At 40.2% G+C, this 17,395-nt stretch overlaps 1 protein-coding gene and 1 non-coding gene across 7 annotated transcripts in view; one reads left to right on the top strand and one right to left on the bottom strand.

Annotated features, from left to right (window-relative positions):
- Rin2 (Ras and Rab interactor 2) overlaps positions 1 to 17,395 on the bottom strand; it is a 221,136-nt gene that overhangs the window by 142,154 nt on the left and 61,587 nt on the right. The window lies entirely within an intron of this gene.
- Positions 8,656 to 8,727, top strand: Trnav-cac (transfer RNA valine (anticodon CAC)). The gene has a single exon. It is a non-coding gene; the product is annotated as a tRNA-Val (tRNA).

Consider the following 17,395-nt stretch of genomic DNA (forward strand, 5'->3'; position numbering starts at 1 on the left):
TAACTTTGTGTGTTAGTTCATTTTTTATACTATAATACCTGAGCTGAGCAATTTGAAAAGAACAGAGATTTATTTTGGCTTACTGTTCTGGAACAAGGGCATAGTGGCAGCACCGGCAAGGACATATTAACATGGTGGAAGGAGAAAGGGCAAATGAACACATGCAGTTGATCCCAAGCAAAGAGAAAGAAGAAGAAGGAGAAGGAGAATGAAGAGACAGAGGAGGAGAAGAAACAAGGAACAGCCTCATTTTATAAAAACCTATTCTCATGATAACAAACCCAATCCCACAGAAACACATTAATTCCTCTTATTATCCTAACCACCTTTCAAAGGAAGACCCTCTCCTGACATGGTCACAAGGACAATCGAATTTCAACATGAGTTTCAGAAGGGACAAACTACATTCAAGCCATAGCATTCTGTCTTTGACTAGCCGCGCACTCTAGTTGGCTACCTCCTCTGAGCTTCAATTTCTCTACATTTAATCTGAGGCAGGTAGATACATTGGTGAATCCTAACTTTTTTTTTTTCTACTTGCAGCAAAGTCCCTTCCATCCAATGAAAGCCCCAGAAGTGCCCCAGATCTGGCAGAGCTGCCGTGGTTGAGGGGGGAGGACGTGAGGCCCTGACGTGGACCACCCCTCACTCCACTCGCATTGTCAACTGAACAGAAGGGGTTGCCTGAGTGCTCGCTCGGGTCCTTGTCCAGCAGCACAGTCTCCACACCACAGAATAAAGTTGTCCAGAGTGACCACAGAGGCCTTTCGGAACTCCGTCACACTGTTTTGTCCTCCTGCCAGGGACGTCAAAGGCCTGGACTGTCCTTTGTTTCCTTCTTCTCCACACCTTTCTGCTTTTCTCACCCAGTCAAGAGCACCTGAAGCCACACCTCCACGTAGCTAGAAAACTTCCTCACTTGCTTTGAGCCACCCTAACTCACATCTGGCCAGTCCCCTTCTTAACCAAGAAGCATTGAGACCTTGCTATGGAATCAACAATCATCCCCAACAGCACCGACATATAGAACAGGTACAGGGAATGTCTTGGTTAGTTGCCATCTGGGCTCCCTTCACTTCCTTCATTGGTTTCCTGTTCTTCCATATTGGTGCCTGTGTTCCTCTCTGACTTTGAACGGTGGGAAGCTCTTGATCTCTAAAAAGGTCACCTTAATCCCACAAGCTGTTTCTTCTTCTTCTTCTTCTTTTTTTTTTTTTGTACTGAGGATTGAACCCAATCACTGAGCCACATCGCCAGTCCTTTTTTATTTTTTTATTTTGAGACAGGGTCTCACCAAGTTGCTTAGGGTCTGGCTAAGTTGCTGAGGCTGGCCTTGAATATGCAATCCTCCTGCCTCAGCCTCTGGAACCTTTGGGATTACAGGCCTACGCCACCACACTGAGATCCCATAAACTTCTTCACAATGAGGACATTTAGATCATCTTCCAAAATAAATGAAACTTCTCTTAGTATTAGAGAAAGAAGGTACTCTGCTTTTATGGGTCAAGACATCATTTCAACAGCAGCCTTTTCATTCCCTAAGCTGGCAAAGTCTATGGAGCTGCTGTGGTCATTCCCACCATCAGATTCAATGCAATTTAATAGAACTGAGAACAAAAGCCAATCTGTGTACAAGCTGCAGTACAAAAATAAAATAAAATAATGTAAACATAACACAGTCTTTTTGAAAAAAATCCTTGCCTGGTTGATATGAAGGATTGAACATTCAACATGGCCTATGTGATCAAATACTCCTCCAAAGAACAGGTATCTTTAAGGGAATGAGAGGGGCCAATGAAAAAGAGGAAAGTTGTGCAAAAGGTCCATAGTGGGTGATGAAATACTTCTAAATGTGACTCATGTTTCAATTTTCCACCATAAAACACCTGCATTTAGATCTGTGAGTTTCTAGAGAGAAAAGACATTTGTTCACCAGTTGCTTTGGATAACTCCAAGCACAATGAGGTGTCCATGAGAGGAGCTAGTGAAATCTGGAGAAAACCATGGAGGGGCTGGCTGTACAGAACAAGCTCTACTGGGCCTCAGGGAATGGAAGTGTACAGATTTGAGGCTTGGGTGGTAACAGTGCTCTGCCCGTGCTGTGCTGAATGACATGTCCTCCCAGCAATACAAGGTCTGACTGAATGCAAAGGTATCTCCTTAATTATTGAAAAATTTGTGTGTTTGTTTGACTCAGACTTAGTTTTGAAAGGAGTCTATGAATGGGTCGTGTCAACAATTACAATGCACTCTTGTACACTGTGGGAAAATGTTCTCTGTGAAAAGGAAATGATGGTGTGTATTTGCATATTAAAAACAAAAGAACTTTTTTTTTGGGCTTTCAATTTATGTCTCCCCAAACTTTCTGCTCATTGTGGGGAAACATAGGCATCTTATTAGGCACAGATGAACAACCAACCCAAAACTACTGTAATGGGAAGCTGGAACAGTCTCTTACCAAGTGATGGCACCAGGGAAAACCCTGGGGATGGATGACAGCTTTAAGACCAGGACTCAATCAGTTCCACTGGTAAAAATTCATCCCGTGAACTTGAACCAGGCATGCTCTCTCCAAGTTTCTGTTTTATTGAAGACTGGAGTTGTTGCTATTCAAATATTAGTTTTTAGGTTTTTTTCCCTTGACGATAGAAATAACAAATGCTCATTATTGGGAATCATATTGGTCAGTTTTTCAACATTGTGACCAAAATACCTAATAAGAACAACTTAGAGGAGGAAAAGTTTATTCTGCTCATGGTTTCAGAAGTTCAGTGCATGGTTGGCTGACTCCATTGCTCTGGGCTCCAAATGAAGCAGAACAACATGGCAGAAGGGTGTGGGAAAAGAAAGTGGCTCAGCTCAAGGCAGCCAGGAAGCAGAGAAAGAGTGAGGTACCAGGGACAAGAAATAAATCCCAAACGTGTGCCCCCGCTTTCCTCCAACCATGTCCTACCTGCCTACAGTTACCACCCAGAGCAGGAGTCCTTTCAAATTATTATTCCATCAAGTGGATTAATCCACCAACTAGGTCATACCTTTCATAATCTGATCATCTCACCTCAGAATAGTCCTTCACTGACTCACTCACACATGAGTTTGTGGTGTGTGTGTGTGTGTGTGTGTGTGTGTGCGCATTGCTAAGGTTTTGTGACTGCAGGAATAAGCATATACAGGGGCACTTTGATTTGAAAACCCTGTTTAGTCTCATTTTAAACCTGTCAGGACTGCACATTTCAATTATACTTTTCAGGTTGGAGCCATGCTTTAGATAGGATTCATTCAGAGGATGAGTGAGGCTGGAAGGGCCCTGAGGACCACATCACTCCAGCAGAAGTGGGGAAGGTGGGAGAATGGGGATGCACAGGTGCAGGAAGAAAAGCACAAGAGAGAAGCCAGGGGTGACAGTTGAACTACATTTTCTGGAAGAGGGCTGAAAAGAAAAGATGAAAAAGGGCCATCTCTTGTCAAGTAATTCTGTATGATACAACAGATCTAGAGCAGGAAAATGGCCATTGGTAGAGGAATAGCAGTAGGCCAGGGGACAGGAGAAATGCTTGGTTCCATTGCTAAGCTGGTTTTTTGACTTCAGGTGGGTGACGGAACTTCCCTGAATTCCCATTTCTTCGTTTGGAGAATGTAGACAATAGATCCAACCCAGCCAACCTCACTGTGCGGTCATAATGGCACGGTGGATCTAGATTCTGCACACTGTGGGCAGGTTTTGAAGTGTGCAACAAGAAATTATTTTCATTGCATTAGAAAGGAGGCCCTGCTGTTGCTTCTATTTTATTTCCTTATATTTCTCCTTCTTAAGTATTCAGACAATAATGTACCGACTAAAGAGACTTTGTGCACAGTTAAATTTCTTGCCAGTAATCTTGTTCCTCCCATGGAAACCACATGATTGTCAGGCAAAGGTCAAAGACAACCAGGAAATAAGAACAAATACCAGGGCACATCAGTGAGACACTAAGCACAGGTGCATGCACAGCCTTGAACCTGGGCCCCTCCCACTAAGTAAACAGCCTCACTACTCCACAGTTCCTGCTGGAATCTGCTCTTCATGATCCACTCATGCATGGATTAAAAATGATCCCGGAGGTCTCACAGGCCCTCCAAGCTGACAAGCTTGTGTTGTCAGGCCACTGGATGCAGTTATGGGGATTGTGGGAGGAGGCTTGGGTGAGTGAGGTCTTCTGAGCCTTCAATGTAAGGGGTGGGGGCGGCACCGCCAGCACTAGCTCTGCCTCAGCATCACATCCCACATTGGAGAAACAGATGCAAGATTACAGGTGTTAATCCAAATTTCTCTGCAATACACTCATCCCAGTCATTGGTTCAGATTTTATTACATTTGGGAGTATGATTATCCCTAGTCATGGGAGAAAGAAGTGTGACTAGACACAGGCAGCTCCCAGCCCTGGGATGAATCCCAGCAGGAAAGAAAGAGGCTAAAACCACAGCCATACCTAATATTTACAGCAGCATTATTCATAATAGCCCAAAGGTGGAAAGGACCCAAATGTCCACCAATTGAATAGTCAGATATGATGCAGTATATCCATATGATTAAATGTCATTTAGGTCTAAAAAATAAATGAGGTACTGGTATGTATTGCAACACTGATGAGGCCTAAATACTAAGTGAAAGAGACAAACACAGAAGGCCACATGTTGTAAGATTCTACTTGTACAAAATGTGCAAAATAGGTAACTTGTCCTTAGGACAGAGAGTAGATTAGGAGTTGCTAGTGGCTGGAAGGAAAAAGGAATAAGGAAATGACGACACAGGGTTATGGGGTTTCTTTTTGGAGTGATGGAAATGTTCTGAGGTTAGATAATGGTGATGTTTATAAAACTTTGTGTCTAAACTGAAAGCCATCAAATTGTATGATTTTAAAAGGTGAATTTCATGGTACAGGTATGATATCTTTATTTTTATTTTATTTTTATTTTTATTTTTTTTTATTGGTTATTCAAAACATTACAAAGATTGCAGAATCACATCGGTTACACATCCACATTTTTACATAATACCATATAGTAACTGTTGTATTCTGCTACCTTTCCTATCCTCTACTATCCCCCCTCCCCTCCCCTCCCATCTTCTCTCTCTACCCCATCTACTGTATCTTTATTTTTATAAAGTTAAAAATAGGTAAAGGTCTCATTAAAGTCAACACCACTGCTACACTTGGGTAAACTGATTCATCAGCCATAGCTTCCATTCTATTCCTCCAGGGAACATTTCAAAGATTCCTCAAGTCACAAAACGAATCCAAGCTCAGATGATCACATCTTACCCAGCACAGTACAATATAATTCATCTGGGATGGATTTATTACAGAATCTGTTTAAAAAGAAGCCAGAATGTTATTAACAAAAGTTACCTCATGTTAATAGCCTCCTGATGAGAGAAGATGGGTTTTTATATCTCAGCTAAAAATCTCAGAAGATTTTTTTTTCTTTACTTAAAAAAGGAAAACCCTGGGGGGTTAGGATTATAGCTCAATTGATAGAGTGCTTGCCTTGCATGCACAAGGCCCTGGGTTCAATCCCCAACACCTCCAAAAAAAAAAAAAAAAAAAAACCAAACAAAAAAACCCCCTGATTTTTGTGAAGTTAGACAATGGAATAAATTACTTCCTGTTTCTTACTCCTCTTCCACTCAAAATGTTTCAGATATAATACAGAATGAAGTAAACAAAAAAAATAAAGCTAGATGGAAAATACAGGCACGAAACTCATTTCTACATTTTGTCAGCACACATCCAACCAAAGAAAGATTTGATTCTATAAAAATTTAAGGCATGCATACATCAGCATCATTATAAACAAAAGTCAAAGTAAAAGGATGGCTTCACATTTGCTGGGAATTTGATAAAAGATATACTTAGAGTTAATTCAAATAAATCAATATAAGTTCTACTATCCCAAGGGTGAAATTGGAAGATATAAATAGAAAAGAAAAACAACCCTGAAAAACCACAGGATAGAAAAGATATGTGGTTAATTGCAGAATGTTGAAACTTCCCAGTAAAACAAATGCAAATGAAACTGACAGTGACAGAGAGCTTCTCACTTAGGAAATGAGCCAAGATTAGGAAAGAGATAATGGCCTTTTGTTGATTTCTCAGAGACTTTATTTTCCCTCTGAAGTATTTTAATTTTCTTTGAGTGATTTTTCATATTTTTCAAGTTTAATTAATTCTCAAGTATTTCCTTTTTCCTGTTCTATTACACATATAGGCTTTAGGCTCAAGCAGAGCTGGGTTAAAAGCCAAGTTCTAAGTTACTCTGTGTGTGTGTGTGTGTGTGTGTGTGTGTGTGTGTGTGTGTGTGTCTGTCTGCATACACACACGGCTTATGGTCAGTGTTACTTAACTTCCAAACTATAACAGGTAGCCAGGATGATGCTATTCCTCAGTTTTAAAATGGAGCTATGGAAAATGGAGATCATTAGATCATTAAAGTGCACATCTTAACAGTGCTATAAAGAATCATTGAAATCATACAAATAAACCTCTAAGGGAAACGTTTACATATGACATGCGATAAATGGTAGTTTTAACATTTAAGTGGGGTAGTGTGTTCGCTTTTCATCACTATAACAGAATACCTGAGATAACAATTTATAAAAAGAAAAGGTTAACTTTGAGTCATGATTTGGGGATTTTCTGTCCGTGTTCAATTGGTTCAATTGTTTTGGATTTATAGGAGGTGACATATCATGGTGGGAGTTCATGGCAGAGCAAAACTGCTCATCTCATGGCCAGAAAGCAAAAAAGAGAATGAGGATGAGGCCAGGGACACATGATCCCCTTTGAGGACATATCCCCAATGACCTGAAGACCTCACAACTTTTAAACTTTCTACTATGTTCGAATATACCACCCTAGGAGCCAAGACTTCACACATGAACCTTTGGGGACATTTAGGCTCCAAACTATAGCCGGTAGCCAGGATGATGCTATTCAATATCTCCTAATCCCTTACAACTTACTTTCAGAGTTAGATGAGTCTAATGCATTGTTACTGTTTTTATAATGTGATTATATACCATAAAATTTGACAAAGAATTCTTTGAGAAAATAAGTTCAACAAAATTAAAAGCTGTTATTTATAAACACAAAAATCAACTGCACTATTTAACTTCAGTAATGGAATAAGAAACTCATCATCTTCCCTCATCATAATAGCAACAAAATTTAAATAGGTGAAAATTATGTAATTCAATAAATGCAAAAACCATCCAAAATTATACAGCCCTAATAAAAGAAATGAAGAATAATTTAAGTAAATGGAGATAGAGATCATGTTCTCCTAGTTGGTATTTTAAAAATACTACCAACAAAAAGACTCCCTAATTTAATATAAAGCTTCAATATAATTCCAATTAAAATAGCCACATAACTGTGAAAAATTAAGTTAAATCTAATTAATTTCATTTTCTGAAGAACATGCTGGTGATACGTAACAAGATATTACAAATCTCTTCATTAAAGTGCACATCTTACAGTGCTATAAGTTTTAAGTTGCTGGTGTGGGAGTTGAGGATTCTTCAGCTTTGGTGTCAAGCCTAATTAGCAAATAGTCACTTATGAATTTACTGTAACTTTAAATGATTGAAACAAGAATTAACATGAAAGAAAAGAGGTCTTAGGTTCAACGTTATAATTGCTGGGGCTTTCAGGATGTTAATTGTATTTCCCCAAGGATCCACACAATCAGTATGGATGTGCAGAACTATAACTTCATGGAGGACGTTATAGGAACAGTCTGTTGTGCACAGGCTGATGCAGAGCTTAGGTGTTCCTCTGAGTGCACAGGATGAGTGAACTTGTCTGGTTGTTCAAGAGAGCCCAACCATGAACCAAATAAATTAAGGCACCCAGCTGTGTTGGTTTGTGCACAGTGCCAAGACTGCAAAGATGCATCATGGCATCCCTCACTGACTTGCATTCTTTTCTTTTTTTTTGAGGGGGGGAGGGTGTTACAAAAGATTGAACTCAGGGACTTTCTACCCATCCTGGTTCACTAAATAGAATAATTGAAAAAATTTAATTCTTAACACACACTCAATTTCCCGTTCATATTTGCTCTCATACTTGAAGAGAGATCATTTTTACTTGTATTTAAGAGAAAATGGCTTTCAAGAGAAACTGCCTCTGCTGACTTTCTTTAACGTAAATTTACTTATCCTACACATCTGGCTTTCTAAATGCCAAACTTCTAATCGCTTCATGTAAATGAGATGAAATTCCATTTATTTCCTTTGTAATTAGTGGGCATTTATTATTGTTTTTTTTTCCTGATCTTGTTTAAAGTAATACATTTGTTGTTGTTGAAGATATTAAAAAATCTCTGTTCTCAAAAAAATTAACAAATTTGTATATAAAACATTTACAGATGAAAGTCTCTAACTATATATGTACATACAAACACATGCATATATATTTCATATGCACACATGCATAAATACTTTCCATCACCACTACATATACATTAACAGAAAAATAAGGTGCTATAGATAGTTTACATAAATACTAATGCAGACATTGAGGAAGTTATTCATGCAACGTGGGAGTTAGTCCAAGAAATCTTTCTAAGCTATATTTGGAGACATGTTGTAAAAAGAATGATGAGTGGGGCTGAGGATATAGCTCAGTTGATAGAGTGTTTGCCTCACATGCACAAGGCCCTGGGTTCAATTCCCAGTATCACACTAATAATGAGTATTATTTATTATGCAACTTTAAAAACAGAAGATAATTTAATTTCCTAATGTGCATATTTATGAATCCTGAAGAATAAATATAACCCACAGGGTCAGCCCACCTCCCTTCACGCCTACATTCTGAATTCACTCTTCACATTTCACAGGGGTAGGGTAGGCAGAGGGCAGAGTCTGGATGGGAATATCAGGAGCATAAGTGTTTGTTGGGGTAGTTATATGTGTCAGGATTGGACACTGCTGCTGACTAGCCGTGTAATTTGGGCATTCATTCTCCCTGTGCTCAGCAGAATACCTGGCACAAAATAAAGGTCCCACAATGTGGGCTGTCCTTCCTCACTGTTATTTGCCATCATCATCAGCATCTACATTGGCAAAATGGGCCCCCATTTTATCTTGTCACTTAAGTAAAAAGTTGAAAGGAGAGGTGTGAAATGGCTGGTATGTAATTTGCTAATTGCACTAGTGGTTTCTTCATTGTTCTTTAGAGACAGGATATTTAGGAAGTTGCCTATAAGCTCATCCTTTAATCAGCTATGACAGTCAGTACTAGAGAGATTAGCAGGATTCACCAAATGGTTCACAACTAGTCCACACAAGGAGGGGGCTCTACTCCCCAGCTCACAGTCACTTTGCATTTCATCTGATGCATACCAGAAGGTAAACAGGGCCACTGCAGTTGTCACTCAGATCTGAGGTGAGGATCCTGGTGCAAATGGTTTCAAGAAGAGCTCAGGGGGCTGGGATTGTAGCTCAATGGTAGAGCACTTGCCTAGCACGTGTGAAGCACTGGGTTCGATTCTCAGCACCACATACCAATAAATAAATTAAAAAAAAAAAAAAAAGAGAGAGAAAGCTTAGGATAAGGGGAGTGGGGTAAGCAAGGGGGGGGGGTGGGGAAATAGGATCTCAGTAGGAAGTCAGCCTCATCTCTGAGCTGAGATGAGGTTTGAGTTGAGCCAGAGGCCTCCTGCCTGGAGGCCAGGGGGCTGCCTTTTCAAACTCCTATGCTAGACAGCCACTGGTGTGGGCTGTTCCCCTCCCCTGTAAGGGAGACTCTCCTGGGCAGGGGTACCAGTTAGCAGCCAACAACTCCCAGCAGAGTGGGCTGAGGGATCCAGTGGGACCCAACAGAACTGCTAATACTCACCTACTTTTACAGAACCATCTTTTGTTCTGTTCACTATGCACGTGAGATCACGGGAACCAAGTACTTGAGGGCAAAACATGTCAGCATTTTTGCTATTTTAAGAGCTCAACAAGTTGCAAACAATGACTCAGAGAAACTAGACAACCAGGGATGTTTGTACTTAACTGACTTTTTAAAAACATAAATTTTATTATTATTTTTTTCAGTGTGGCAAGGCCAAAGGATCAGGAGATGACAGCCATGGAAAAAATGCCCTGTTACTCAGTGCTATGGTTTGAATGTGGCTTGCCCCCACCAAAACCGGTTTTAGATTTGATCGCCAATGTAATGGTATTGAGAAATGATGAGGCTTTTTAGAGTGGTTGGGGTCATGTGGTTTCTGCCTTCATGAAAAAATCAGTCTAATTCCCATGGGAGTGGGTCATTTATCTCAAGGCAGGTTGTTTTAAAGCATCTGGCCCCCCTTGTCTCCTTCTCTCTTAACACGCCCCTACTTGCTTTTCTACTTCAAAGCCATCAACAGAAGCCAAATAGATATGCCCTCTACATCTGGACTTCTGGCCTCCAGAACTGTGATCTAAATAAACCTCTTTGCTTTATAAATTATCCAGTATCAGATATTCTGTAATAGCCATGGAAAACAAACTAAGATACTCATAGATGTGACTGGGAGAGGATATGCAATGCCACAAGGGGCCGCATGGGGAAGTGCCAGGGACTGTCAGGAGGCAGAGGGTAAATGAGAAACTGGGTTTCTAGAGGAAGGAACAGGAAAGGAAGGGTAAACAGGGTTAAGATTAACCAGTTTAAATTTCAGGGAGCTCTGTGGCCTAGGGGCTGGTATAGTTTGACTCTCTGTATCCCTCCAAAATTCATGTTGAAACTTAATCACTAATAAAAACAGTATTGTGGTGTGTTTATACATAACTGTATGACCAATGTGATTCTGCAACCTATACACTCAGAAAAATGAGAAATTATACCCCATCTGATTCAAATTTATGATATGTCAAGATCATTGTACTGTCATGTGTAACTAATTAAAAAAAAAAACAGTATTAAAGGGAAGGACTCTTAGAGGATGATTTGGTCATGAAGGCTCTGACCTCTTGAATGAATTAGCGGTTTATTAAAGGCACTGAGGGAGCAAGTTGGCCCCTTCCATCCTTTGCATCATGTGAAGACACAATGTTCCTCCACTCCAGAGGACACGGCAAGAAGGCACCATCTTGGAAGAAAGAGCAGCTATCACCAGACACTGAACCTGCCAGTTCACTGATCTTCGATCTCCCAACCTCAGAATCATGAGAAATAAATTTCTACTGTTAATAAATTACCCACCCTGTGGCACTTTGTTATGGCAGTGCAAACAGACTATGACAGCGGCTCTCCTTAATTATCAGGTATCTGGCCCTGGGATGTTTACGGCATGTGAATAGTGAGAGGCCCAGAGTGTGAAAGCACAACAAAGGAGTGGTTGGGTGTGAGCTGTGGATCAGGTGGTTTGCATGTGAACATCATGCTCACAGGTGACTTCTTTATGATCTCTATGAATTAGACCTTAGAAGGAAGTTCCCTGGGTCAGCAAAGTTCCAGGTGTCAGAGCATCAGAATGCAAGACACACAGGGAAAACTGCAGGAAAACTATTAGACAATCAAACCCAGTCATCAAGGACAACTGGTAGCCCAGGCAGCTTACTTTGGGGAGGCCTCTTCTGATCATCAGACTGTTGCCATGGTCTCTTTCTCAGGATCCTCTGTATCTCAAGTACCCAGTTTCTACAGCTGTGACACAGGACTTATCCAGAGCCTCTCCTTTGCCTCAAAACCTCATATACTATACTTATGTATTTCCTTAAGTTCAAGGCCTGCTCCAAAAGAATCACACTACTGACTTAAAGTTGAATGTAACTTCAAGCATTGTTCTTCTTGGTGCCAATTATCTTTTAAGGGATCAGATTTTTTAAATACCAAATCCCCCCCCACACCATTTTTTCTCCTAGTATTGGGGTTGGAAACCAGGGCTTCCCACATGGTAGGCAAGCACTCTACCATTGAACCACATCCACAGCCTTTGAAAAAATATTTTTTTGAGACAAGGTCTCACACTAAGATGCCCAGGCTGGCCTTGAATTTGCAATCCTCCTGCCTCAGCTTCCCAAGTCACTGGGATCACAGGCATCCACCACTGTGTCTGACTCAAATACCAAATTTCTTGGTAGAAATGTAGGCAGTTTGATTCAGGTCAAGAGCAAGGCTTGAAAGTAGTATCATAAGGGAGGATCCAGATCTGACTTTGAGCAGTTTTTAGCATGTGACAGGGGGAAGGTATAGGATCTCTCTAATCTTCAGTTACCTGGTTTTAAAAATGGAGATGATAGGGCCTGGGGGAGTAACTCAGAGGTAAAATAATCTGCCTAGCATGCCTGAGCCCTGGGGTCAATCCCTAGCATGGCAAAATAACAATAATACCTACCCACAAGGTTATTGTGTAGGTAACATTGCATGAGGGTATGGTGCACCTTAGCACCATAGCTGCACCATTAATATAAGTTGTCACTATTATTACCATTATTAATGAAAGCCCCTAAAGGCCATATTTCTAATTCATAAGGATCATCTTATTAGGAAAGAAGATGTTGCCAGAGAACAGAGGTCAGAATTCTGGCTCAGCCCTGCAATCTCATGCCTCAATTTACTCATCCATAAAATGGAGATAATAATAGTTCTACTCAGAGAAGAGTAATATGCTCTTCCAGGTCCTCTGAGATATAAGCATCAAGATAAGACTAAATGTGAGCAATGCCTAAGGGGAGCAGTGGGGAAGGAACCTGGGGAGGCCATGAGAGCCACCAAGCTGCATATAATGCAGCTTTTGTCCCTGTAAGAGAGAAACAGAAGGAAGGGTGAAGAAAGCACCATAAACTACCATGCAGGTAAGAGGGGTTGGCAGGGCCATCAGGGTGTCATGGAGCCAGCCAGCCCTGGCTGATTGAGGAGTCCCATGACTCTCGGAAATGGATCTGCCTTACCATCATCCCTGCTGGGCTCTGTCACCCACCTGGTAATTCAGTGAAGAATTGAAGAGTGCAGCAGCTGACACCCTTGGTCAATTCCATTCCCTTCAGTTCCAAGTCTGTGGGCACATTCTCCTAGCCACACAAGTGTATGGAACAGATGTGTCAAAATGTGTGAAGTCCCTGGAACGTTGTCAGGGACATGGTGGGCATTGTGTAAGTAGCTGCCGTTATTATTATTTTAATTGTTAGAAACATCTGTACAGTGGAATTAATAAAGGTATTTTAAAAGTCTAGAATAATATGGTATAAACAACTTAACTCTTTATATAGCTGTTTTCTATTTCTTTTTTTCCTCTCTGGATCACTTACTGTATATTTATGGGCTCATAGCACATGCTCAGTAAATGTTTGCAGAATAAATGATGGTTTCAGTTTATCAGGGAAATTACACTGGTATACTCTCTGGTGCTAGATTTGAATTTATCTCTAAAATAAGTTCATAAAAGTTTCTCAGTTTGCCCTTCCTAGGACAGTTGTACCTAGTTATTTTTCTGATATGTTATAATATTTTTTTTTCAAAAAGAGAAAGCCTGAAAGAAATTTTCATTGAACATCTATCAACACACGATCTGATTTTACCATTTTGGCATACATTCAGCACTCCACATTCCTGGGTTCTCTATCTGTGAATTTAATCACAATTGAAATATCTGGGGGAAAAATTGTGCCTGTACTTTTTCCTTGTCATTATTTCCTAAATACGACAGTATAATAACTATTTATAGAGCATTTATATTGTAGTAGGTATTATAAGTCATCTAGATATAATTTAAAGAATACAAGAGGATGTATGTAGGTTACTTGCAAATACTACACCATTTTATGTAAAGGACTTGAGCATGGTCAGATTTTGGTCTCCTAGAGAGGTCCTGGAACCAAACTTCTAAAGGACAATTGTATACTTGTTTTATCACTTATTTATCCACTTATTTATCCACATCCTCAACCCATCCTATCTTTTGTGCATTTCAAAGTTAACTGCAGATATTTTTGCTTTCCCTTAAATATCTTACCATGTGTATCATTAGAGTTCATGCTTTTCAGATTTAAAAAATTAATGTAAAAATTTACACTGAGTTTTTAAATGAAGAAAATTACTTCCGAGCACCACGCAACAGAGATTACCTTATTGACAGCAATTGGCAATTGTAAGTTCCTAAGGCAAATTCAATGCCTTTGGAAGGTGGCGCATCACTTGGAATGCTTGTTTATTTGCTTCCCACAGATACTAATTATTTCAGGTTAGGTGTCTAGGAACCAGACTCCAAGACAGGTTAGTATGCATAGGTTTATTAATCCCATGATCCCTGTTTGTGGAATGGAGGGGACAGAAACAAGTGGGCAGAGGGGGAAGTGGAGAGGAAGTACAGGCATAGTCAGCCCCGTGTGGGAACACTGGAAGTGTCCTGAGGTGGGCTGAAATGTCATGCCATTTTACCCTCCCCTCACTATTGGTCATTGGATGTTAGTGTTCCTGGTTATAGCTAAGACTTTGCATTAGGTAGCTCTCTGTAGCTATGGTACCCTTAAAATATCTATATTGAAGGATGCCTGTTGTCAGAATTCCCAGCAACTGAGCAAGAAGTCCCTCCTTGAGGGGAGATCAGGAGGCACATCAGAGGGTTACCACACTAATGATGCTTCACTCATTTCAGCAACACATAATGCAACAATTACAAATGTTCTATTCCACAACAACAGGAAATTCCAGCCCAACCACATTTAGGGTTCGGAAGACAGAATTATTGGCCTGCAGTATGTTGTGATAAACATTTGCTTGTATAAAAAATAACATTGCCAAGGGCTAAGATCTATGGCTGACTAGTACTGTTATACTTTTAGGGTCATTCTCACATAGTGGGAGAACTCTATACCTTAGCAGGTGTTTAAGGATGATACATAAAAGAAGGGTCAAGACAGTATTTCAATGTCACACCTTGCAACTGAAACACTGATTTTGGATGTGGCATAAACGTTAATGAACCACTCACCAGGTGCTGTGGTACATGCCTGTAATCCCACTGACTCACTCAGGAGGCTGAGGCAAGAGGATCACAAGTTCAAAGCTAGCCCCAGCAACTTAATGAGACCCTGTATTAAAAAGTAAAAGGGCTGGGGATGTGGCTCAGTGGTAAACCACCTCTGGGTTTAATCCCTGGTACCAAAACAAAACAAACAAACAAAAAATTAATGAACTACTAACTTGTTTGCAGGGACTTGTTAAAAAAACAAAACAAAACAAACAAAACAAAAACGGAAACTAAAGAAACCAGCAGTCTCAGGACCTCATACAAAGTCATTAGGATTGACCTTGGCTGAAAAACCAAATGATTGCATCAAAATGATATCTAAAAGTGTAAATTTCATCCTTATTTCCTTTTAAAAATATGTATCTGGACACCTGCCATTTGTGTATGTCCCACATCTTTTGGACCATATTCCCTACACATTGACAGTGCCTTGAGGGATAATTCCCATCTTTTTAACACAGAATTCAAAAATAAAACACTTCCAAGATGAGCTCATGAAAGGTTTTGTTGGGAACTGAGAGACGCGGGCAGGGTCAGGGGCATCACTTTAGAGTTGGGGCCATGGCAGAGCTGGTGTGGCTGTAAGCAGCAGCCAGGGAGGAAATTTCCTGATTCAGCAGCCTCCTGACCCTGGTTACAGTTAACCAGCCCCTTAATAGGATGATTCTGTTGTGCCATCATGGGAATCTCTTAGAAAGCTTAGTCTGAAGCTGACTTTTGGATCCACCCACAATTCCTCTGTACCTCTCTCTGCCTAAACCAGCTAGAGGCCATTCAGTAGTATGCATCTAAAAACCCTGACCACCACATATCCTGTCACCCACAACAGTGGATTGTGAACACTATAAGCCCCACAGTATACATTCATCAAGCACGATGCTGATGCGCAATTTAGGATGGGGCTATGTCTCATTGTAAATTGAAAATATCCTAAGTTAAAAAAGTATTTAATATGCTTAACCTACCCATTTATCTTAGCCTAGCCCAGACTACCTAAACCTGCTCAGAACTCTTACATTAGCCTCCAGTTAAGCATTGCAAGACAGTGTTGTATTCGGTAACCTGGGATGAGATTAAAATTCAAATCAGAAATGGGATTTATACTGAAATCAGGTCACTTTTACACCATTGTGAAGTGAAAAAAAAAATCATAAGCTGAACAAATGGAAGCCAGGGACTGTCTGTGTGCTATAGAAACCCAGTATACAAAGTAGATTATAAATGGAGTTGTTTTAACATAGATTGGTTTCCCCAATCGTTTGCCCTCTAGAACTCCGGGGTTCTTGGAGTTCACCTATAGGAGGAAGACAAACTCCTTACAATGAGAATAAAGAGGGTCTTTCATATGCTGAGCCCAGCCTGTCTGTCTATCTTCTAACATTATATATACATCTTCATCCCCTATCATGGCTCCTGTTCTATAGTCTTAACAAATGAATCCCACTTGCAAACACACTCTAAAACTTTGGGTTTCTATAAATGTTCATCTACTCTTCACTTTCTAGAATGTCCATTATGAATATATCTGCCAGGAAAATGCTTATGTATTCTTCAAGACACAGACCAATCATAACCTCCATGAACCTCTCGCCAAATATTTCCCATTTCATGGGTGTAAATTTCAATAGCCTCTTGGCATACATGGGCCTACCATTTCCAGATGGAATTATTCTCTAATGATGATCTCAGATAATCTGTAAATTTTGATGAGACACAAATTTTGAATCATTAATAAACCCTGTTGAATTGCCCAGACTTTTCTTTTCCTTTTACCCACAATATCCACCAGGGCTTCACATCAGCCAAAACTAGCAGGAAGCCAGTTAGCAAGGGAGCCTGAGAGAACATAACTGACTGGGCCAGGCCAGTAGTTATACCCAACTGAGTCACAGAGAGGCAGGCATGAATCTTAGGGATGTTGGATGGAATGATCAATTCAACAGAACCTCATAAAAGTCAGTGAGATTGAAATACTGTCTTGGCCCTTCTTTTATGCATCATCCTTAAACAATGTGGTGAATTCCACCTGCTGAGGTATAGCCTTCTCCCACTATATGAGAATACATTTTCTGGTGTTCTGTTCATAAGATATCAATTTAAAAATTTTTATTTGTTCTTTTTAGTTATACATGACAGTAGTATCCTGACATATTATACATACCTGGAGTATAACTTCCATTTTTCAGTGGTACATGATGTGGAGTTACACTGATCATGTATTAATATATGAACACGGGAAAGTTATGTCCCATTCATTCTACTGTCTTTCCTTTTCCCATCCCCCTTCCCTTCCCTTCATTCCCCTTTGCCTAATCCAAAGTACTTCTATCCCCCCCCACCCCTTATTGTGTGTTAGCATCTGAATATCGGAGAGAACATTTGGCTTTTTTTTCTTTTTTCT

The sequence above is a fragment of the Callospermophilus lateralis genome, chromosome 3 (assembly GCF_048772815.1).
Source record: "Callospermophilus lateralis isolate mCalLat2 chromosome 3, mCalLat2.hap1, whole genome shotgun sequence".
Lineage (NCBI taxonomy): Eukaryota > Metazoa > Chordata > Mammalia > Rodentia > Sciuridae > Callospermophilus > Callospermophilus lateralis.